Source organism: Amphiura filiformis, chromosome 8, assembly GCF_039555335.1.
Source record: "Amphiura filiformis chromosome 8, Afil_fr2py, whole genome shotgun sequence".
Taxonomy (NCBI): Eukaryota; Metazoa; Echinodermata; class Ophiuroidea; order Amphilepidida; family Amphiuridae; genus Amphiura; species Amphiura filiformis.
This window is the reverse complement of record NC_092635.1, coordinates 34,812,194-34,837,080: the sequence shown is the minus strand read 5'-3', so window position 1 is coordinate 34,837,080 and position 24,887 is coordinate 34,812,194. Positions and strand designations below refer to the sequence as shown.

The following is a 24,887-nucleotide window of genomic DNA, read 5'->3' as shown; positions in this document are numbered from 1 at the left end:
AATTTATGAATTTCCTCAATGTATAAAATGGTATATGCATGGCAAATCATTATATGTCCGCAAATCACAATACAACAAGAAATCAAAAAGTAAAGTCTAATGATCATAGTGCAAAGGGAATACTAAACAATTTGTGAACGATACAAAAATTGTCTTCCAAAGGAGAAATGTTTTAGATGGTTATGTAAATATCACCAGCTGGCCGCATGTGGCGTATTCCGAGTATCCACACTTCACATTTCACTTTTGTCGACGCATGCTCAATACATCAATACTGCGTGACTACAAGTGTCAATCAAAGTGTATTAACATTGATGGCGTGGTTGTTACCAGTCGAGCTCACTGGAAGTAATGATTCGATCAGTGGTCTGAATATAAACGTAGGAATCGCTGAGATAGGCTGCCTTTGGACTTCCCGCAGAAATATGCTAACACCGGTACTCGGCTATGATATACCTATATAAGAAGCAAGACGAGCAGTACCTTTTGTGTATGGTCTTATTGAATATGGCATAGATAGCAATAAAGGATTATATCACTGGTTAATATCTATTAAACTGTCTTCGAGATCTCTTGCGGAATATTTTTTCCAGAAAAAGGTAGGATTCTATTTCAAAAGTTACATAATCAGCTATAGGTTGCTGGTAGCACCAACTTGTACGTGTTTTAAGAAAACCAAATAGAATATACACGCGGTAATATCTCAACTTTGTATTGTTGTTAATGCACAACATCTTCATCGCATTATTATCGCTTTCTCGTCAATAAAAAATAACATCAATTTTTCATCACATCATTATCTTTTATCATCATCGTCATTTTCGTCGTCGATCAGTGTCGTCGTCTTGGTATCGTGATCATTATAGATATCTTAGTATATCATCATTGGTACAGTCAAAGTGTTCAAGACATCCAATTTGACAACTGCAAATGTACACGATATCCATAATTTCATAAGTACTATTTCAAAACGAAATTTACATCAATCTATCATAATAATTGAATTCAGTAAAAAGTAAACCCCGGAGAGTAAACGTATACAATACATCACATTACATACAGAACAGGTGAAAATAGGACTCTTTGCAACATTAAAGCATTGGAAGTGGTAATTAGCACCATCATATTATATCGATTTAAAACAAAATGTTACCAGTTAGAGTATAAACCACAGCGATATTAAGTCTCTCAATGGGCTTCAACAATGGAATTACAATAAACAAGCTCAAGGAATATATGATGTATGCCAGTAAAGGTGGTGCATCCGAAAAATAGTGAAATTGAGAAGATAAATTCGTAACTTAATGACAATTTAATCGGGAATTACTGATGTCTTCGTGCTGTCCGACTTAGGATTGGGTTGAAAATTGCAGTGTCAAGTAACTTTAGAGCATAAAAAGTGGACAGAGTGGTATATCCAGAAACTCGAACAACAAAGATTTCTTTATAGAAACATAAGAATTCACTTCACGTAACAAATGTATCTATTATTCAATTATATACGTGCTTTTTGAAATAAGACCCATAAAATGAAAACTAACAGGTTGATCCAGCCGATATAAGCTATTGACCTTAAAACTGTGATGCCATTTCAGGGAACAATTCATTTAGATTTTTTCGAATAAAATATTGAAATGAGTATATTTGACTGACGGCTCAATTACAATAACTGTCATAAAGAGTATTATTTATTTTGTCCTGGACACGCAGAACGTAAAATGCGTCTCAAAGCGTATGTAAAAACAAAAGGATTCAGTATCGTAACGCAATACAACCGTCATTGTTTAATGTAAAATTTTGAACATCATCTTAGACAATGTAATGGAAACCTTCAACTTTGTTATTTGAGTATCAGCAAGCTGTAGATAAGATAAGTTTTATTACCATATTATATCCAAAATGAAAACACTCGAGCAGATCAGAAGTATTTTAATTCCATCAATACCGACTCTAAGAAGAAAACGTTCTAACCGAGTGTCTATACGCTCCTGTAAATATTGTCATTGCAAAGTAAAATGTATACATTACTTGGCATAGCATTTAAAATCAGATGCATTTGTGAGAAATTGATTCGTTAAAGGTTAAGACAATTTTTGACGTGTTATAAAGCTCGGTGTGATTTTATTCAATATTATCTACCTGGACGATATTGTTATATTATTTAGTTTGTCCTTGCAAGATTGAATAAAATCAAATTATGTCATGACTTGAAAGTGTTTATTAAATGATAAAATTATTTTCAGACATCGTTGTGACCTTTTTCATTTATTTTCTGAGCGACAAAAGCTACCAAAATATTGAGTAGATATTTGTTTGAAAATGTTATTGCTGATTTGTTTTGTTTTAAAACACTGTCTTCAACTAATTTGACAAAGGAAACGAGTAAATCTAACGAGAGCAAAAAAATGCATCCATTTTATTGTATCAAACCTTTTACTTGATATATATTAGCTATCCTTAAAAGCCTTGTATGGATTTGAAACGTTACATTAAATTAGCAATGATTCGCAAAAAAATAATATTAACAGTCAATATTGAAGACAGTTAATAATATCATTTACGCAATTTATGAAATAGTTAGGTTGACTCTGTGTTAAAAAGGCAATAAAAATTGTGATATAAAATATTGCGAAAAGTTCCATATAACAATAATATTGAAAATATTGTATTTATAGTATCAATGGTGAAGGGGAAATGGCCCATTTGAGACATATTAACACAAGGTTGTTCTGTATGTTTGTATATCGACTCCATAGTGTTAACCACATTACTCACGCATCACTTGCACAACCTACCGCTAAAGGGGAATAACACCATTAAACTTGACTTACCGAGGTTTTATTAAAATCGTTCTCCGAACCCAAACGTTAACACGCGCTCATATATAATCATATTAGTACATTTTCACATACTGTGGTAGGTTTTTAACCTAGTCCCTCTTTTTAATTTTAACATGTTGTATCATGCTGCAAACCCACAGCCAATATAAATTATTCATGCATGTTCATATTATTCTGGCAATTTACTATTTCTTTTATGCCTTTCTCTTTCTTTAAGGGATGGGGTATGAACGTTTGGACAGTATTTATTGTGGGACATTAGAGCACATCAGATATATCGAATTGCATTCTGAATACGAAGAATGTCCTTCTGATATCAAATAATTTTGATTTTTTGAAATTCGCAATGTAATACACATTTTATGGCAAATGAGTAAAAATTGATATTTTTGATATTTAACAGTACTCGAAGTAAACTTTATAAATCTAATGATTGAAAATTTTGACCTTTCGTATTGAAGATATGGATTTTTCCCAAAAACACCAAAAAAAAATTAGGTCTTTTTGGGGAAAAAATCCATATTTTCAATATGAAAGTTCAAAATTTTCAATTCATCGTCGGCTTTTCACCCCAGCTACATACACTTTAAGAATATATCACTATATTTATAAAATTTACTTCGAGGACTGTTATATATCAAAAATGTGAAAAATATCAAATTTTAATAATTTGTCATAAAATTTGTATTATATCGTGAATTTCAAAAAATTTGATTTCGGAAAGATATTCTCCGTATTCAGAATGCAATTCGATATGTCTGATGTGCTCTCATGTCCCACAAAAACTACTGTCGAAACGCTCAAAACGCTCATTCCAGATCCCTTAAGAGATAGTGCTAACGTTGAAACTGTATTACACTTTAAATATTTGCCACTATAATCTTACCGTTTCATTTACTGATATTAGACACAAGGTGTTTTCCCGATTAAAATAAAATTGTAAAATGCATGGACTCATTAAATTAGCCTTCTGAGCGATTATATTAAATATCACTTCCTTAAGGATGACTTCCAAAAGAGAAAAAAAGAAGCCTCCGGGCAGGAGGCTCCTGACGACGTAATTGGTTTATCTGGCTGGACATCTCTCCAAACCTTCCGGGAAATGTATAACAACTTCAACGCTACTAATTCATTTTCTTACCTGTACAATACACCAGAATAATCATCCCACGGTCTAACTGAGGCAATTTGTAATACTCTAATTTGTCTAATACCTTTTGAACTCTGTTAAGGTCATGGATATCCTCTATTCAGTGATACCAACGTAAGCAGCAAAAAACGTCTTACAATATGTCCCAAAAATGATTCAGTCGAAAGGAACTGCTTTTTAAACAGGACAACTTTCACAATACTTCTTAGTCTTACACCATATAAAATATCAACATTTACGCAATGCCTCATACTCAAATTGATATATATATATTGCGTATCTATTGAGTAGAATCAACTCATCGCACACAAAGTGGGCCATGCAGAAAATGATATACTACGGTAAATTTGCCGCAACGTTTGTGACACACTTTGTACGTTGCCACCAAGAACGTCACGACACTTAGGAAATTTAACATGTACATGTAAGAAAAATATATAACGAGAACAATAATTGTGGCATTATTATTGTAAAAATAATTTAAAGGAAAGATTTACTGGAAATAAATAGCACAAGTAATCGTTTTGTTGACGGGTCTCACCGTAGGGACCGTGAATATGTAACGTCAAACTTGGCTTTGCTGCAATGTGTGTAAAAAGGAATGATTAAACGTTCGTGGTTCATTAATGTTTTATCACACTCGATGATAAAGCTAATTTTGCACCGTCGTAGGCGAATGTTAACTTGTATGGATAGAGCGATAGACTTGCCTTTCATGTAAAGACGTATATCTTTCTTAACACTCAATTAGAATTGTGATATAGATACTATACCAATAGATATTCATGACATCTTGATGCATCCACTATCATTACGGTTTTATTTAGAACAGCGTTTCTAAAATCTTGTAGGCTGCCAGGCTATTTGCAACAGACATATTTTGTTATTGAAAGCTACGTTTGAACTGGTGAGAATTCTAATGTGCTGAGTAAAATGCTTCTAACCCGATCTAAAATGTTAATTGCGCATATATTGAGTAAAATCAACTCAAAACACAAAGTGGGCCATGTAGAAAATAACATATCACGGTAAATTTGATGTAACTTTGGTAACACAATTTGTATGTTGCTACCAAAACGTCCTCATGATACTTAAGAAATCTACATGCACGCAAAATATATAGCGATATTATTATGACAGTTTTATTGTAAAAAATAATTGAAACAAAATATTTCTCAAGAAATAAATAGCACAAACAATTGGAGTTTTGAAAATTGGACTAACCTTTTGTAACGAGAAGATTCTGTATCAGAATTGGTTTTGCTAAACAGGAATGCTTAGACAGTTAACATGTTTGTGGTTCACTAACGTTTTATCACATAAGATGATAAAGCTAACTTTGCATCGTCACTTACTGAGTACTTTCGTAAGTGAAGGCTAACATCTATGGATATATAAAGCCATAGTCTTGCCTTTCATGTAAAGACGTATATCTTTCTTAACACTCAATTAGAGTTGTGATATAGATACTATACCAATAGATATTCATGACATGTTGAAGCATCCACTATCATTACGGTTGTATTTAAAGCGGCGTTTGAAAATTTCTGTAAGACTATTTGAAACGAACATTATTTTTGTTATTGAAATCTACATTTGAGTTTGTTGTGTAAAATTAACGTCTGCACTTTCGCAGTGAATAACATAAAAATAACTTTTTATATTTTTTTGTATTTTTATGTATTGCAATATTATGGTCACTCTAGTTAACTGTTTTTATCCTAAGTATATGGTGGTATTTTATGGCATAATTTCAATGAATCCAGCCAGGTGCACTGATCGCGGAACTATAAAATTTACATTTGATAAACACTTTTGATCATGTAATTTGAAATGGGAATTTTAAGTATATCAGAACAACATTAGGTATACTCTACCAGCAGAAATCTTTAGCTCGAAGTTAAGCATGTGTGTCTTTTATGACAATATTATGAATTCGTAAACATTTCCTCAAAATGCAACTTTTAAAAATGTGCAGATCTCCTACATATAGGCAAATTTAGGGTTGTTTATATTATATTTTAATTTTAATTAGTTAAAGAATTAAGCATAGTAGACAGCCACAACACACATAAGTAATAGCTGAGCACTGAATCAACATAAGCACTTATCTAGAATATTAACATAAAACGGTGGTTCTTCTTAAACAATTTAATAGCAAGGTCACAATTTTGAGTCAATACTAGAAAACCCGTAGCAACCAAGTAATTAATAAATTACATGCAGTCATCTTGAACTGAAATATTCTATACCGAGTCACATTTATAGATGTAGCGACTAATCCTACATTTGAATTTGGATTTGGAAGATACCTTCTCTTAAATAACAGTATTGCGAACCACCAGCATACATAACTCGATGTAGAGAGTCTTTCCTATTCAGAGGAAATATTGCAATTACACACCTTATTGCCTTTTAACAATAACCATTGACACTAGCACATTATCAGAGAAGATGTAAGAAAAGGATGGAGAACAGAATTATATCCTTGAGATAATCCCGTAGGTAATCCTGTTGCACCTATCATAGTCCTTTATTCTCAAGTGGTGGGTTAACCAACAGTTAACAATGAGAGGAAATTCCTGAACCTAGTTCAGTTGGGGATGATTTGAAGTGACCGCAAATTATGACCATTTGATATTTAATACCAGCAATGTGAAAAAAAAAAAAAAGAAATAATGTAGTGCCAAAATAATGTACCCTTTTACGGAAGGAGCAAAGTTTAACAAGTTATAACTCCGCTACTGAAGTACGAATATCAGCGGCGAATGTCAGGTTATTATTTCCCAGTCTTTAAAAAAATTGCAGACAGAGGTGGGAATCGATCTCGGTACCTCCCGGTTAAACAGCACTGTGAAAGACCACTAGACCAACTAAATATCTGTTGTGAGATGTGTGACATTAATCTTTGATATTGCTTAATGGAACAAATCGCGGAATCAAATCAGTAATAAAAGAAATAGATTCTTATATAGCGGTCAAATTAGATAAAAGGGGACATATTTGTCCCTGCTCGAAAGAAAATATAGGTTAGAAAATTATCAAATAAATTTAAATTACAAATTGAGATTTTATATTTCTTTCTTTCACGAGGCGACATTATCACAGACAAACACTGTATAAGCTAAAAACTCGACGCTCATCACTAGATGCTGTCATTTAGCTCAATGGTAGAGCATCAGACTGCTGATATCAATATCGTTGGTTCGAGTCCTCCTGCCAGCAATGGTTATATTTATGATTTTAATGCTACGCTAAAATTTGTTCAATTTTTTCGTTTATTTATTTATTTATTTATTTATTTATTTATTTATTTATTTATTTATTTATTTATTTATTTATTTGTTTTTGTTTATTTATGTAAATAATTTGATATATTTGAAAGAGGTATTTGAGCAATTTTATAATCCTATGGGGTCATTTTGAACCCCCACCCTCCCAACTTGCCAAACGCACAACACCTATGAGTTTGCATCATACATGTCATCATTAGTCACGATTATGCACTTTCAGTTTCCCACGCGTTTGAACGGGAATTGGATTGCGTACTTTTTCGATGTCTAGTGAGCAAATTTTTTCATTATTTTGAGAAAATGATGTCAAATTTTCTATTCTATATTGTTTGGTAATAATGTCTTTTGCCAATAGTATGTTTAAAGTTGTAATTTTGTGTTTTTGATCGCAAAGATCGGATATTTTCGTTCCCGATTCGAATTCTGAACCCTTCGCAAGGGTGCCGATTTCGGCAGAACTTTGACGATAATTTTGCCTTTTGGACACTTAAATGCTTTCGATCCTTAATTTTGTTTCAACCGAGTCTTAAATTATCAAGCACAATACAGTTGGTACCACATTTATATATTGATGAAATTTTAAAGATTTTTTTTCAAGTTTCTAACCGGCGCAAATCGTTAAGTGTGTATTTCCCATTGACATCCAAAATGGCGTAAGCCAGTCCTCAATATACATAGGTACGGCGTATATAGGACTGGCAAGCGAGTCTATGTCATCATCATAAAATTTGAAATTCAGGTCCCACAAAAATACAGTAATTGTGCAAAAGAGGACATAAATAATTTCTTTCTGCAACCATAATGGGCCGCAATATATCACTAACCGCATAGTCCGAGGCAAGGTTCATTATTGTCAGGGTTAGGGTCTTAGGGTTAGGGTCTTATGGTTAGGGTTAGGGGTTAGGGTTAGGGGTTAGGGTTAGGGTTAGGGTTAGGGTTAGGGTTAGGGTTAGGGTTAGGGTTAGGGTAAGGGTTAGGGTTAGGGTTAGGGATTAGGGTTAGGGTTAGGATTATATTCGTATTTATTATACTAGTAATAGTATTCGCTACTTGCACGGTTCCGCCATTATGCACTATGTGCGGGGAGAGCCTCGAACTGGCAGCATACATGAAAGGAAGAATTATGTAACCTTACACAGAACGTTATGACTAGTTCAATTCCCATTCATGTATGCTGTCAGTTCGAGGCTCTCCCCGCACATAGTGCATAATGGCGGAACCGTGCAAGTAGCGAATATTGTGTGTATGCAGTTTATTCCGTAATCAATAAGTATCATAAACAAACACCTTTCTGGCACAACGAATCATAGCACAGTCGTGTAGGCATTAGACTATGGATACAAAGGTTGTGGGTTCGAACCCCAGGTAAACCGTTATAGAATTTTAATTCTATCGATTTCTTTTTATTTATTAAGTAAGAGGAAATAATAATGGTAATAAACTCGTGTTATATCTAGCCTCATAGGCCTATTAATTACATGTATGTACTATGTGTTATCGCATTGTGGCCCATTATGGTTGCAGAAAGAAATAACGCACGCCGGCAACTAGACTACTATACAAAAAAATAGTATCAAATCTTTCCTGCTCAATCAATATAATACTTGCAAATAGATCATAGTTTACTAATCTAATCCTGTAATATAGACCTGTTATATCACCTGTATTTGCATGTAGAGTCTATACATGGTTTGTTATGGTAGGGATTAGTGTCCGATCTCTGTAATGTAATGTAAATGAAGCATATTGATATGCAGGAAGAATCGATCAGGGCGCTATCTATTAGGGAAAGATAAACACTATTCAAAATATCAATAGACAAGAAGAAAGGGATGTAGAGATTTGTAATTGAGTCATGCATGATTTATCAGAAGGTTCTTTCCAATTCCCAAACGTAATGTATATACTTGCTCTTATTTTCACTGCCTTGCTGTAATAATCCTACCAATCTATATACATGATTGAAATGAATACACAATATGAAAGTTAAGAAAGAGGTCAGGGTTTTTAGGTAGCTCATATCATTAATGTAATATAAAAAGATCTTTTAAGTAATTGAAGCGAAACATGCTTTTTAATTATCAGATGATCTTTATAATGCAATAATGCCTGAAACAGATACTGACGATATGTTAACTTGGAGCGCCAACTCGTAAATACTTTTAGTTTTTAATACGCATAATCCGTGTGAAAATTAATACACAGTTATTTTAGTAGAACCATGTGTTCATTCTAAGAAATTCCAAAAATGCATTTTGAATTCTTTACTTACCGTTCTTAAGAGATACCAGGAAAACGCATCTCACCATTTTTTTGTCCTAGCGTGGGTTCTCAGAAAGGTGTATATATATACCGCTTTTACATAAAAAACGATACTGTTCTAATAATATAGCCGGATATTGGTAAAAAGGCTGTTATAGTTAAAAGTCGCCCCAAGTGCCGTCCCTGTTTGTCTGCAGGGTTCGTGTTTAAATATAGGTGCTTTTTGTGTTTCAGAGTACATAGCGTTATATGCGTAACATAGTGTATAGGAGTATTAGAAAGATAGGGTTTTCAGATCTTTGCTTTGCTTTTAACATTATGCTGAGACGCAGTAATGCATTTGAGAAAGCAATAAATCGTAATTGTATTATTGAATCATAAATTTACCTACATTACCGTGTTCGTTGTGCTTGCTTAATTTGCGTACAGTATCTGCGTCTTTATTGTGTCGAAATCATAGCAAGCAGTTGGTTATGTTAAGACAATGTGGGTGTGATCGGTGGTAATAACAGCATTTCTTGGGTGTAGACCTTTCCTCTGAAGATATATATATATTTCGTAATATTCTCAGAACTATGTATATGTTACGATTCGCATGGCATCGTACTGACTCTGTGAAGCAAGCATTACAATGCCAGATTATCTCATCCATCACGTCTGTTAATAAAAAACCCGACCTTCCAACACAGAACTAAGAAGCGTTTCATACCATGCAAGGGAAATAAAAAACCCTGTTTTATAACGTCTCTATTAGCTTTTAAAGAGACGCTTTTAAATTCGTGCCTTCGATTTATCTTTATGCTAAGCAGTAGTACTCAATCAAAATCAATCTTATATCAAAATCAAAATGGTTTACACATGTACTTTCAGTTATTAAAGCTCTTTAAAACATAACCTTGTCCTTATATTTACATATTTTGTATCTGTCAGTAAATATCTGTCAGACTAATGTAATTTATTAACTGCGAAAGTCCACTAACCGCCGCACCCGAAAAAAGCTTTTTCGGGCGGCGCGGTCGCGATTTGTCTTTCTTGCACCACGTGAGATATTGATCATAGTATGAGCTAAGCATAGTCTGGTAACTAAGAAAAAAGGTCCTGGTCGTCGGACTACTACATCGTCCTCAAAAACTTTTTAGCGAGGTACTTTTAATTATGTTTATGGACAGTGGAGACCTATTTACACAGATGGTTGATACTCAATCAGCGGCATCATATAAATTTGATGCCTGTAGCTTACAGAGTCTGGAATAATGTGACTACAGATTGCTTTAGCATTGATGTAAACGATACGAGTAATGTCCATGTAATGGTATTATCACCATATGGAATATAATATAAAATAACACTTAAGGTCGAGATGGTACACTGTAGAATTACACATATAATTCATACTTGCGCCTGATGTGACGGTGTTATCTTTCTCTGATGCACTCAATAATTACCGATTGTTGAAATCCAATCGACCCGAAAGAAATGTAATGTATTTTGATGATAAATATTAGAATACTCTTAATACCGTTAAGTAAATGAGCAGACAATGTGATGAATTGAGCACGTGAAACAAAATGAAAATCAACACAGAACCGAACGGTTTTAACTTACTGGAATTTATCTACATAAGCCTTTTCAGAGAAATTCTAAAAGTGGACTTCAGATATATGCGTTCCCTTGGTGTAATTAAACGTTTAAAATCTATAAAATCAGTTCACGAAAATTTAAAAAATTCTCGTAAATGGACCGTGTTTGTCAGAAATTGATCGTGAAAAAATTACATCGTGACATAGAGTAGTGTTTGCAGAAATATTGTATCATAAAACTGATATGATATGTTTAAAGGCGTGATTTTTCCCCGGGATAAGTTCGTCTTAGCAATTAACTTGCATCTGATTTATTTTGAGATTGCATTTTGTTTGATTTCAATAACCATTTTCTCGGATGACCAATTCCCATAAAACATGTCTACCACTCTGCAATAAAAACCTAGTCACTGGAGTCACGATTGTGACATTTTCATAGCAAAACTGCGCCAGTGCTATTAAACGTCAATACAATCTGTAACTCCGAATGGCGTTAATCAATCCGTGAATAGTTTCTCCTGCTGTTCTTTATATGCACAAATATAAATTGTTCTTCTAAGGACAATTTGTCCATAAAATCTATTATTATAATTAAAAACATTTCTAATAATTATGTCCATTGCATTCCACACACAAAAATAACAAACATGTCTTAACCTTTGTTGGTTATAAAATGATTGTTGTTGTTGTTTGTTAATTAACGGTGTCTAGAGGATTAATTTTCCTCAAGGTCGTTCTTATCATCTGCAGTGCCTTTAATCAGGATAAAATAAAAGTTGTCGTCGTATTTATATTTCTATCGTGGTTTTATTTGTAAGGTTGATTGGATGACCTACTTTTCAATTAAGAACGGCAATATGTTGATGAAAACGAAATATGTGGTGGTATTTTGTTCGGTTGCAGGTGCACAGACATAATAAATATTTTCAAATAAACATAAATAATGCGTATTGGGTACGGATGTAAGTCAGTACATTAAGCTCAGTATACGTCCAATATTTTGATCAAATATTTTAAGTGCAAGATATTAGTATTTGTACTTCAAGTGCCTGTGGTTCAATGTCTGCTACAAAATACATGTTGTCGGCGGAGTCAAATGACTCGTATACATTTGGAAATAGGTCTACGGTATTTGCATCCAAGCTGAACATACGGAACATGTTAATCACAGTGTACATTATGTTATGTTTGTAAGTAGATGCATCTAGTATTACATCGAGATGGCATAGACAAGGTGTTGTATTGCTATGTACAAGACCCATTACGATGCTTCTGACCGAATAGGAATTCAAGCATCGTAATGGGTCTTGTTACGATGCCAAAGTAGGAACCAAGGGTCGTTTTGTAACGCAAAGTTGCAAGTGTGTTTATGATAAGAGATAGTGCGGCCCACCAAATTAATAGATTTAGAAATATAAAAGCTAATAACTTGAAACATGATTCTAACTTAAGGACCAACAGAAGAAATAATACAAAGGCCTTTTTTAGGTACTATGAAAGTTGTCAAACTTGTACAAAAAGAAACTGCTGCTACAACTAAATTCTTCATTGCGATTATCGGATTGATCTCGTATTTTACTCGATGTCGTACAACCTGAGGCAGGCATTGCATAATTTTTACTCCTCGGCACCTGTATAACAAAAGTCGTGATTTCTGATGTTAAAGCCCCCATACGTACTGGTATTATTCATCTACTGTAGTAATTGGTTTTATCGTTTCTTTTTGATCGTAGTTATTGCAGAGGTAAGAACTGCGGCATTAAAAACATAGAGGTCAATTCCAGTAGTCCATGTTTTTGTGATTGCTTAAGTCGTTTGCAACTGATAACCCATCTTTTACACGCGAGTCTTCTTCTTGAAAATCTAAAGCAATAACAGTAATAGACCCTATCGAATACAGTTGTACGTCACTCGCCCTCATAAGATTCTGCTGTCCGTAAGGTACCACGGACCAAATTCGCATGATAATACAATAAAACAGGTGATATGTATGAATGGTGTGGAATCGAACTAGAGACCTGTTCTGCTGTCATTTAGAACTTAGAATGTCTGTCATTTCAATTCTTACACCGTTCCGGTTGAGTTTTAATATTCGATTGGGTCTATAAAACACATGATTGGCCTGATTACATCAGAAAACTGATACTTTTTGCTCCGACTCAAATCCACGGGGGATATGTTTACGCTGCGATAGTTTCGGGTGGTGATTGGTTTTATCGCCTGTTTTGATCGTAGCTAGTGGATGAGGTAAAAACTCGTACATTGTACTCAACAAGTAATAGTTTTACAAAGGGTGATTCCGGTAGTCCTTTTACAAATTTTTGTTCTTGCTTATTTTACAAGTTCGCCTTTGTCTCAAATGACCCATGTTTGTTTTAAAAACAACCATCGACGTTGTTGTTACATCATGGTACACATTATAATATGGTAGTAAGTTAAGGCATCTAGTATTACATCAATTTAGCATAGACAAGGTGTTGTATTGCTATGTACTGACCGAATAGGAATTCAAGCACCGTAATGGGTCTTGTTAAGATGCCAAAGTAGGAACCAAGGGTCGTTTTGTAACGCAAAGTTGCCAGAGTATTTATGAGAGTAGAGAATGAGGCCCACCAAATATATTTAGAAATGTAAATGTTAGTGTTAACAGCTTGTAACATGATGCTAACGAGGTAATTGGACGAACGGAAGAAATGGAGAATACAAAGGCCTTGCTTGGGTATTAAGTAAAACTTGTACAAATAAAACTTTAAATCTGTATTGCAATTATTGGATTGCTCTCGTATTTTATGTCGTCCAACCTCAGGCATGTACTTTTGCGCACCTGTATGACAAACATGTTTCTGATGTTCTGCATGTTATTCGACTATCTAGTAAGGGGATGTGCAATAATTATTTTCCCCCGGGGGGGGGGGTAAAATTTCCGAACGGCCCGCCAAAAATCGCTTGCCCCCCCCCCTCGGCCTGCCAAAATCGCTTGCCCCCTCCTCTCGGCCCGCCATAAAATCTTTGCCCCCCCCCCTTAAACATGCCAAATTTTTGGGATCCCAATTTTAAAACCTTAAATGGTCTAGATATATGTTGCGAGCGTAGCGAACAGGAAAATTTGCATATTAAAGCGTTTCCGTACTGTTTTCCTAAGCCTTTTTAGAGCGTTTTATTTAAAAGGCGCCCCATGAATGTGTGCCAAAAATCGCTTGCCCCCCCACCCCACCCCTCTCGGTTGGCCAAAATTGCTTCCCCCCCCCTTTCGGCTCGCCAAAAATGTATTGCCCCCTCCCCCAATTTTACCCTCCCCCAGGGCTCATAATTATCGCACAGCCCCTAATGATTGTTTCTTGGTCGCAGCTATTGCGGCGGTAATAACTGCGGGCCCACATGGTCCCAATAAACAACTTTACATATAGGTCAATTCCAGTAGTCCATTTGCAAGTTTTTTGTTACTGACTAAAGCTGTTATACCCCTCCCCTTGGCATTTGCAACTAATGTTTTACACGCAAGTCTTCCCTCTAAAGCTATAACAGGAATATAACTCATCATTGGTTCGATTGTATCTGAAAACCGATACTTATTTACTATGACGCAAATAAACATGGGTTATGCGATTGTTTTGAGTAAGGTTTGTGGTGAGTGTTTGATACCTTAGCTGCTTTAGGTTTTGCATTTTAATTTATTAAACATTAAATTTCAAATGGCCTTTAAGAAACTGTTGACTTCAAAATGTAAATTTCAGATGAAAACATTGTAGCTTACGGCTGTGTGCATTATCCTTGCCGATTTAAATGTCAGGTCAAGACTCAAGAGTGAGGCCCAAACTTGTTTTTACATATTTTGTGTTATCACCTACAAGTGTCATCTAGAGCATAATATTACACTCAAGAAATCGATCAAGTTAAAAGATATTAATATGCAGGGCAGCTAGGAAAATGAAAAAATGGAAATAAATAGCACAAGTAATCGTTTTGTTGATCGGTCTCACCGTAGGGACCGCGAAGATGCTACATCAAACTTGGTTTTGCTAAAATGTGTAAAAAGGAATGATTAAACGTTTGTGGTTCATTAAAGCTTTATCACACTCGATGATAAAGCTAATGTTGCACTGTCACTTCTATCGTAGGCGAATGTTGTATGGATAGAGCGATAGACTTGCCTTTCATGTAAAGACGTATATCATTCTTAACACTCAATTAGAGTTGTGATATAGATACTATACCAATAGATATTCATGACATCTTGATGCATCCACTATCATTACGGTTTTATTTAGAACGGCGTTTCTAAAATCTTGTAGGCTGTCAGGCTATTTGCAACAGACATATTTTGTTATTGAAAGCTACGTTTGAACTGGTGAGAATTCTAATGTGCTGAGTAAAATGCTTCTAACCCGATCTAAAATGTTAATTGCGCATATATTGAGTAAAATCAACTCAAAACACAAAGTGGGCCATGTAGAAAATAACATATCACGGTAAATTTGATGTAACTTTGGTAACACAATTTGTATGTTGCTACCAAAACGTCCTCATGATACTTAAGAAATCTACATGCACGCAAAATATATAGCGATATTATTATGACAGTTTTATTGTAAAAAATAATTGAAACAAAATATTTCTCAAGAAATAAATAGCACAAACAATTGGAGTTTTGAAAATTGGTCTAACCTTTTGTACCGAGAAGATTCTGTATCAGAATTGGTTTTGCTAAAAAGGAATGGTTAGACAGTTAACATGTTTGTGGTTCACTAACGTTTTATCACATAAGATGATAAAGCTAACTTTGCATCGTCACTTACTGAGTACTTTCGTAAGTGAAGGCTAACATCTATGGATATATAAAGCCATAGTCTTGCCTTTCATGTAAAGACGTATATCTTTCTTAACACTCAATTAGAGTTGTGATATAGATACTATACCAATAGATATTCATGACATGTTGAAGCATCCACTATCATTACGGTTGTATTTAAAGCGGCGTTTGAAAATTTCTGTAAGACTATTTGAAACGAACATTATTTTTGTTATTGAAATCTACATTTGAGTTTGTTGTGTAAAATTAACGTCTGCACTTTCGCAGTGAATAACATAAAAATAACTTTTTATATTTTTTTGTATTTTTATGTATTGCAATATTATGGTCACTCTAGTTAACTGTTTTTATCCTAAGTATATGGTGGTATTTTATGGCATAATTTCAATGAATCCAGCCAGGTGCACTGATCGCGGAACTATAAAATTTACATTTGATAAACACTTTTGATCATGTAATTTGAAATGGGAATTTTAAGTATATCAGAACAACATTAGGTATACTCTACCAGCAGAAATCTTTAGCTCGAAGTTAAGCATGTGTGTCTTTTATGACAATATTATGAATTCGTAAACATTTCCTCAAAATGCAACTTTTAAAAATGTGCAGATCTCCTACATATAGGCAAATTTAGGGTTGTTTATATTATATTTTAATTTTAATTAGTTAAAGAATTAAGCATAGTAGACAGCCACAACACACATAAGTAATAGCTGAGCACTGAATCAACATAAGCACTTATCTAGAATATTAACATAAAACGGTGGTTCTTCTTAAACAATTTAATAGCAAGGTCACAATTTTGAGTCAATACTAGAAAACCCGTAGCAACCAAGTAATTAATAAATTACATGCAGTCATCTTGAACTGAAATATTCTATACCGAGTCACATTTATAGATGTAGCGACTAATCCTATATACTTGCTCTTATTTTCACTGCCTTGCTGTAATAATCCTACCAATCTATATACATGATTGAAATGAATACACAATATGAAAGTTAAGAAAGAGGTCAGGGTTTTTAGGTAGCTCATATCATTAATGTAATATAAAAAGATCTTTTAAGTAATTGAAGCGAAACATGCTTTTTAATTATCAGATGATCTTTATAATGCAATAATGCCTGAAACAGATACTGACGATATGTTAACTTGGAGCGCCAACTCGTAAATACTTTTAGTTTTTAATACGCATAATCCGTGTGAAAATTAATACACAGTTATTTTAGTAGAACCATGTGTTCATTCTAAGAAATTCCCGAGATGCTTTTTTAATTCTTTACTTACCGTTCTTAAGAGATACCAGGAAAACGCATCACCATTTTTTTGTCCTAGCGTGGGTTCTCAGAAAGGTGTATATATATACCGCTTTTACATAAAAAACGATACTGTTCTAATAATATAGCCGGATATTGGTAAAAAGGCTGTTATAGTTAAAAGTCGCCCCAAGTGCCGTCCCTGTTTGTCTGCAGGGTTCGTGTTTAAATATAGGTGCTTTTGTGTTTCAGAGTACATAGCGTTATATGCGTAACATAGTGTATAGGAGTATTAGAAAGATAGGGTTTTCAGATCTTTGCTTTGCTTTTAACATTATGCTGAGACGCAGTAATGCATTTGAGAAAGCAATAAATCGTAATTGTATTATTGAATCATAAATTTACCTACATTACCGTGTTCGTTGTGCTTGCTTAATTTGCGTACAGTATCTGCGTCTTTATTGTGTCGAAATCATAGCAAGCAGTTGGTTATGTTAAGACAATGTGGGTGTGATCGGTGGTAATAACAGCATTTCTTGGGTGTAGACCTTTCCTCTGAAGATATATATATATTTCGTAATATTCTCAGAACTATGTATATGTTACGATTCGCATGGCATCGTACTGACTCTGTGAAGCAAGCATTACAATGCCAGATTATCTCATCCATCACGTCTGTTAATAAAAAACCCGACCTTCCAACACAGAACTAAGAAGCGTTTCATACCATGCAAGGGAAATAAAAAAAACCCTGTTTTATAACGTCTCTATTAGCTTTTAAAGAGACGCTTTTAAATTCGTGCCTTCGATTTATCTTTATGCTAAGCAGTAGTACTCAATCAAAATCAATCTTATATCAAAATCAAAATGGTTTACACATGTACTTTCAGTTATTAAAGCTCTTTAAAACATAACCTTGTCCTTATATTTACATATTTTGTATCTGTCAGTAAATATCTGTCAGACTAATGTAACTCGATTGATTTGGAAGGACAGTATTAGTTTAACGTTATCGGAAGAAAACTACATCTGTCAGCTCACTTTAAACGCTTGGGTAAGCGCAATGTGTCAGACCCATATAAGATATGAAATAAAATGTAGGCTATTTTGAGTTCTTAACTTACCGTTCTTAAGAGATACCAGGAAAACGCATCTCACCACTTTTTTGTCCTAGCGTGGGTTCTCAGAAATGTGTGTATATATATACCGCTTTTACATAAAAAACGATACTGTTCTAATAATATAGCCGGATATTGGCAAAAAGGCTGTTATAGTTAAAAGTCGCCTTAAGTACCGTCCCTGTTTGTCTGCAGGGTGCGTGTTTAAATATAGGTGCTTTTTGTGTTCAGAGTACATAGCGTTATATGCGTAACAGAGTGTATAGGAGTATGAAAAAATAGGGTTTTCAGATATTTGCTTTGCTTTTAACATTATGCTGAGACTCAGCGATGCATTTGAGAAAGCAATAAATCGTAATTGTATTATTGAATCATAAATTTGCCTACATTGCCGTGTTCGTTGTGCTTGCTTAATTTGCATACAGTGTCTGCGTCTTTATTGTGTCGAAATCATAGCAAGCATTTGGTTATGTTAAGACAATGTGGATGTGATCGGTGGTAATAACAACCTTTCGTGGGTGTAGACTTTTCCTCTGAAAAAATATATATATTTCGTAATATTCTCAGAACTATGTATATGTTACGATTCGCATGGCATCGTACTGGCTCTGTGAAGCAAGCATTACAATGCCAGATTATCTCATCCATCACGTCTGTTAATAAAAAAAACCGACCTTCCAACACAGAACGAAGAAGCGTTTCATACCATGCAAGAGAAATTTAAAAAAACCCTGTTTCATAACGTCTCTATTAGCTTTTAAAGAGACGCTTTTAAATTCGTGCCTTCGATTTATCTTTATGCTAAACAGTAGTACTCAAAATCAGTCTTATATCAAAATCAAAATGGTTTACAAATGTACTTTCAGTTATTAAAGCTCTTTAAAACTTGTCCTTGTATTTACATATATTGTATCTGTCAGTAAATATCTGTCAGACTAATATAACTCGATTGATTTGGAAGGACAGTATTAGTTTAACGTTATCAGAAGAAAACTACATCTGTCAGCTCACTTTAAATGCTTGAGTAAGCGTAATGTGTCAGACCCATATGAAATATGTATATTCAGCTCTGCCATAATATTGAATCTGGTTTCACATGCACGATATCAATTATTCGTGAAACGGCAAGATGTATTGGTTGCCTTTTATATATAAGATAAGAAGATCCAGATGCCGCATGCCTTAACACGTTTAATATAAACAACATTGCTTACCAAACAATAAATTTCAGGCAAATGTGAAGAGCAAATACTAAGGAAGCGCCAAAAGAATTTCGTCAATAGAAAAAATTGATCACGTAATATATAGAGCTGGAATGAGATTAATTCATCATACACGGGAACATATGGACAACTAGAAACGAAATACCCTGACATCTTTTGTGAGCTAACCCTTAGTTTCTTAACATAATACTAGGATCATCGGTTAGGATCATTTTCATGTATAAAAATGAGATTTGTTTATATTTTAATAAATAGGTGCAGACGAACATAAGACCTACCTGAGAGATATTTTGAAGACATTAAGATGGTACTACACCCCCTGATATATTTTGTGACTAATTTTGCATTTTTCTCCAAAAATAACTACACACTGGTAACAAAAGTTATGTATATTATAGGGGCAAGGAATCCAATTACTCAGTGATTCAAGACAAGTGGTTCATTTTTAATGTTAAGAAATGAGGTACATTCTAGCGGTACCTCTTTTCTTATCATAAATAACGTACCGCCTGTATTGAGTCACTGAAATTCCAATGTAGTAACTAAATTCCTTGCCATTATAATTATACATAACGTTTGTTACCTGTGTATTATTATTTTTGAGAAAAATGCAAAAATAGTCACAAATTTATCAAGGGGTGTAGTAACACCTTAAAAACACGATATGAACTTACTCCGTTTACTTTAACCCTCGTCTAACGGATGAGGTGGATCCCACGCAGGATGTTTTTGCTGCCGCCAACGTTCAAACAAGTCGCCAAACGGCTCAAAGTAATTATCTATTCAACCATCCTTTGTGCTCATTTTAGTGACAACTCTTTGTAGATTCAGCAACCACCTTACCAAGGGTAGGCTAGTTCGTTCAACCTTCACGTAGCCAAAACAAAACTTATAGATGATACGTTCAAGACATGATCAGGGGGTACCGGGACCACCGAGCTCGGGGGTAGGCACCAAAATGTTATATCAACATCGTCTTACTATAAATAGCGAAATATTGTGAGTATGTGTGGGTATTTATGTACATTGAAAGGCTTCATCAGTTTTGATCCAAATGTCGTCAAATTCACACGGAAATTGAGGACAAAAAGGTATGGATGGGTTACGGATACGGGTAATGGTTAAAGGTACGGGATGAGATTAATCTAATGTTGGTTTCATACTTTTTGCCGCTTGACACTGAGCGGCGTGATGCTTCATCATGCCGATTACACTTTTCTAAAAGCGGGGCGGAACACCGCTCAGCGGCAGCGGCGTGACTATGAAAGCCAAAGTTGCAGCTCAGCATCGCCGAAAATTGTATCTTGTTCTCTCGGAGGAATATAATTGATGTTTCGATTGCTTCTTGAAAATATCAATCAAGATAAAGATAACTTGATTATTCTGCGTTAGTATTTTGATTCTGATTGGTTCGTTGAATTACGTGATGAATTGCTGTGAAACATCGACACCTTATTCCTTATTCAAAACCACGCACTGCTTGTCCAAACGCGGCATGTAAGCTTCCTATTATATTTGAAACAATATGCCCTGATTGTATCTGCAACCAGTAACGCATGCAAATTTTACGCAGAGCATTTACACGAGGTTACGCTAATATTTTGTTCGGTATTCACTTGGACTATGGATGTAAAGAACCTTGATATAAAGAACAGATAGTTTTAGGAAACAAAGTGACATTTTCTCTATATCTCGCACTATTTTGCTGTAAAAAAAAAGAAACAAATGTTAGTTTTACTGCCTCATCCTTTACACCCATTGTTTACATTTGTATTGTCTCTGGCATATTATTTGCGTATAAAGGCTACGGCATTAGTTTTGTTTCTTAGTTTCTGGTGTCCTCCGTTTGTTCGACAAGGTATACCCTAACCCTAATCCTAACCATAATTCCAACCCTGCTGTCATAACCCTGCTGCCTTAAAGGGGGTCTCCGACAATCATAACATTATCCCTTATATGTTAGTAAAATAATTATCAACCACGAATCACATGGTTTTATTTAAACTCATATTGACCATAAAAACAGTCGGCTCCCAACACGCGATATTCAAAATTCCCGCGCCGAAATTGTCTAAGTGCAATGACGTAATGGTTATTTGTGTTCAATTGTCATCAGCCTTCATTGTATTACTGGGACGTCATTGCACTCGATAATTTCGGCGCCCGGGAAATTTGAATATCGCGTGTACAGAGCCGGCTGTGTTTATTCGTTTTTTTGGTCATTATAAGTTTATTTCAAATCAAACCACGTGATTCGTGCTTGATAATTGTTTTCTATCATATAAGGCATAATGTTGTGATTGCCGGAGTCATCCTTTAATCCTAACCCTTGTTCCCTAGTCCTAACCCTGCTGCCCTAATCATAACCCTGCCGTCCTAATCCTAACCCTGCCGCCCTAATCATAACCCTGCCGCCCTAATCATAACCCTGCCGCCCTAATCATAACCCTGCCACCCTAATCCCAATTTTGTTGCCTTAATCCTAGCCCGCAGCCCTAATCCTAACCCTGCTGCCCTAATCCTAACCCTGCCACCCTAATCCTAACCCTGCCGCCTTATTCCTAACCCTGCCACCCTAATCCTAAACCTGCCGCCCTAATCCTAACCTTGTCCCCCTAATCCTAACCCTTCTGACCTAATCCAGACCCTTCTGCTCTAATCCTAACCCTGCAGCTCTAATCCTAACCCTGCTGCCCTAATAATAAACCTGCTGCCCTAATCATAACCCTGCCGTCCTAATCTCATCCCTGCTGCCGTAATCCTAACCCCGCAGCCCTAATCCTAACTCTGCTGCCCTAATCCTAACCCTGCTGCCCTTAAACCTACAGCCTTAATGCTAACCCTGCTGCCCTAATCCTAATCATATTGAAGGTCAAACGTAATCCGGTTAATAAGCGGAGCCAGAGGAATGACAATGTTATTTGTTGCCACGTGCGGCACATCACCATCTACACCTTAGTTCGACGACTAGGACCTGTTTTTTTCTTAGTTAGCAACTACGCCCTAGACTCTGATCGCTCAAGAGAGATTAACTGCGAAAGTCCACTAACCGCCGCACCCGAAAAAAGCTTTTTCGGGCGGCGCGGTCGCGATTTGTCTTTCTTGCACCACGTGAGATACTGATCATAGTATGAGCTAAGCATAGTTGGTAACTAAGAAAAAAAGGTCCTGGTCGTCGGACTACTACATCGTCCTCAAAAACTTTTAGCGAGGTACTTTTAATTATGTTTATGGACAGTGGAGACCTATTTACACAGATGGTTGATACTCAATCAGCGGCATCATATAAATTTGATGCCTGTAGCTTACAGAGTCTGGAATAATGTGACTACAGATTGCTTTAGCATTGATGTAAACGATACGAGTAATGTCCATGTAATGGTATTATCACCATATGGAATATAATATAAAATAACACTTAAGGTCGAGATGGTACACTGTAGGATTACACATATAATTCATACTTGCGCCTGATGTGACGGTGTTATATTTCTCAGATGCACTCAATAATTACCGATTGTTGAAATCCAATCAAGCCGAAAGAAATATAATGTATTTTGATGATAAATATTAGAACACTCTTAATACCGTTAAGTAAATGAGCAGACAATGTGATGAATTGAGCACGTGAAACAAAATGAAAATCAACACAGAACCGAACGGTTTTAATTCACTGGAATTTCTCTACATAAGCCTTTTCAGAGAAATTCAAAAAGGGACTTCAAATATATGCGTTCCCTTGGTGTAATTTAACGTTTAAAATCTATAAAATCAGTTTACGAAAATTGAACAAAATTCTCGTAAATGGACCGTGTTTGTCAGAAATTGATCGTGAAAAAATTACATCGTGACATAGAGTAGTGTTTGCAGAAATATTGTATCATAAAACTGATATGATATGTTTAAAGGCGTGATTTTTCCCCGGGATAAGTTCGTCTTAGCAATTAACCTGCATCTGATTTATTTTGAGATTGCATTTTGTTTGATTTCAATAACCATTTTCTCGGATGACCAATTCCCATAAAACATGTCTACCACTCTGCAATAAAAACCTAGTCACTGGAGTCACGATTGTGACATTTTCATAGCAAAACTGCGCCAGTGCTATTAAACGTCAATACAGTCTGTTACTCGGAATGGCGTTAATCAATCCGTGAATAGTTTCTCCTGTTGTTCTTTATATGCACAAATATAAATTGTTCTTCTAAGGACAATTTGTCCATAAAATCTATTATTATAATTAAAAGCATTTCTAATAATTATGTCCATTGCATTCCACACACAAAAATAACAAACATGTCTTAACCTTTGTTGGTTATAAAATGATTGTTGTTGTTGTTTGTTAATTAACGGTGTCTAGAGGATTAATTTTCCTCAAGGTCGATTTTATCATCTGCAGTGCCTTTAATCAAGATGAAATAAAAGTTGTCGTCGTATTTATATTTCTATCGTGCTTTTATTTGTAAGGTTGATTGGATGACCTACTTTTCAATTAAGTACAGCAATATGTTGATGAAAACGAAATATGCGGTGGTATTTTGTTCGGTTGCAGGTGCACAGACATAATAAATATTTTCAAATAAACATAAATAATGCGTATTGGGTACGGATGTAAGTTAGTAGATTAAGCTCAGTATACGTCCAATGTTTGATCAAATATTTTAAGTGCAAGATATTAGTATATACTTCAATTGCCTGAAGTTCAATGTCTGCTACAAAATACATGTTGTCTGCGGAGTCAAATGACTCGTATACATTTGGAAATAGGTCTACGGTATTTGCATCCAAGCTGAACATACGGAACATGTTAATCACAGTGTACATTATGCTATGTTTGTAAGTAGATGCATCTAGTATTACATCGAGATGGCATAGACAAGGTGTTGTATTGCTATGTACAAGACCCATTACGATGCTTCTGACCGAATAGGAATTCAAGCATCGTAATGGCTCTAGTTAAGATGCCAAAGTAGGAACCAAGGGTCGTTTTGTAACGCAAAGTTGCAAGTGTGTTTATGATAAGAGATAGTGCGGCCCACCAAATTAATAGATTTAGAAATGTAAAAGCTTGAGTAATAGCTTGAAACATGATTCTAACACATACAAAGGCCTTTTTAGGTACTATGAAAGTTGTCAAACTTCTACAAAAAGAAACTGCTGCTACAGCTAACTTCTTCATCCGATTATCGGATTGATCTCGTATTTTACTCGATGTCGTACAACCTGAGGCAGGCATTGCATCATTTTTACTCATGCGCACCTGTCTAACAAAAGGCGTGGTTTCTGATGTTGAAGCCCCCATACGTACTGGTATTGTTCATCTACTGTAGTGATTGGTTTTATCGTTTGTTTTTG

At 35.1% G+C, this 24,887-nt stretch overlaps 1 protein-coding gene across 1 annotated transcript in view; it reads left to right on the top strand.

The window, feature by feature from the left end:
• Positions 1-324: 324 nt before the first annotated feature.
• LOC140158977 (vasopressin V1a receptor-like) overlaps positions 325-24,887 on the top strand; it is a 45,890-nt gene continuing 21,327 nt past the window's right edge. Inside the window, exon 1 of the mRNA XM_072182279.1 lies at positions 325-599. The gene's annotated coding sequence lies outside the window, so the exon portion shown is untranslated. The remainder of the gene's footprint in view (positions 600-24,887) is intronic.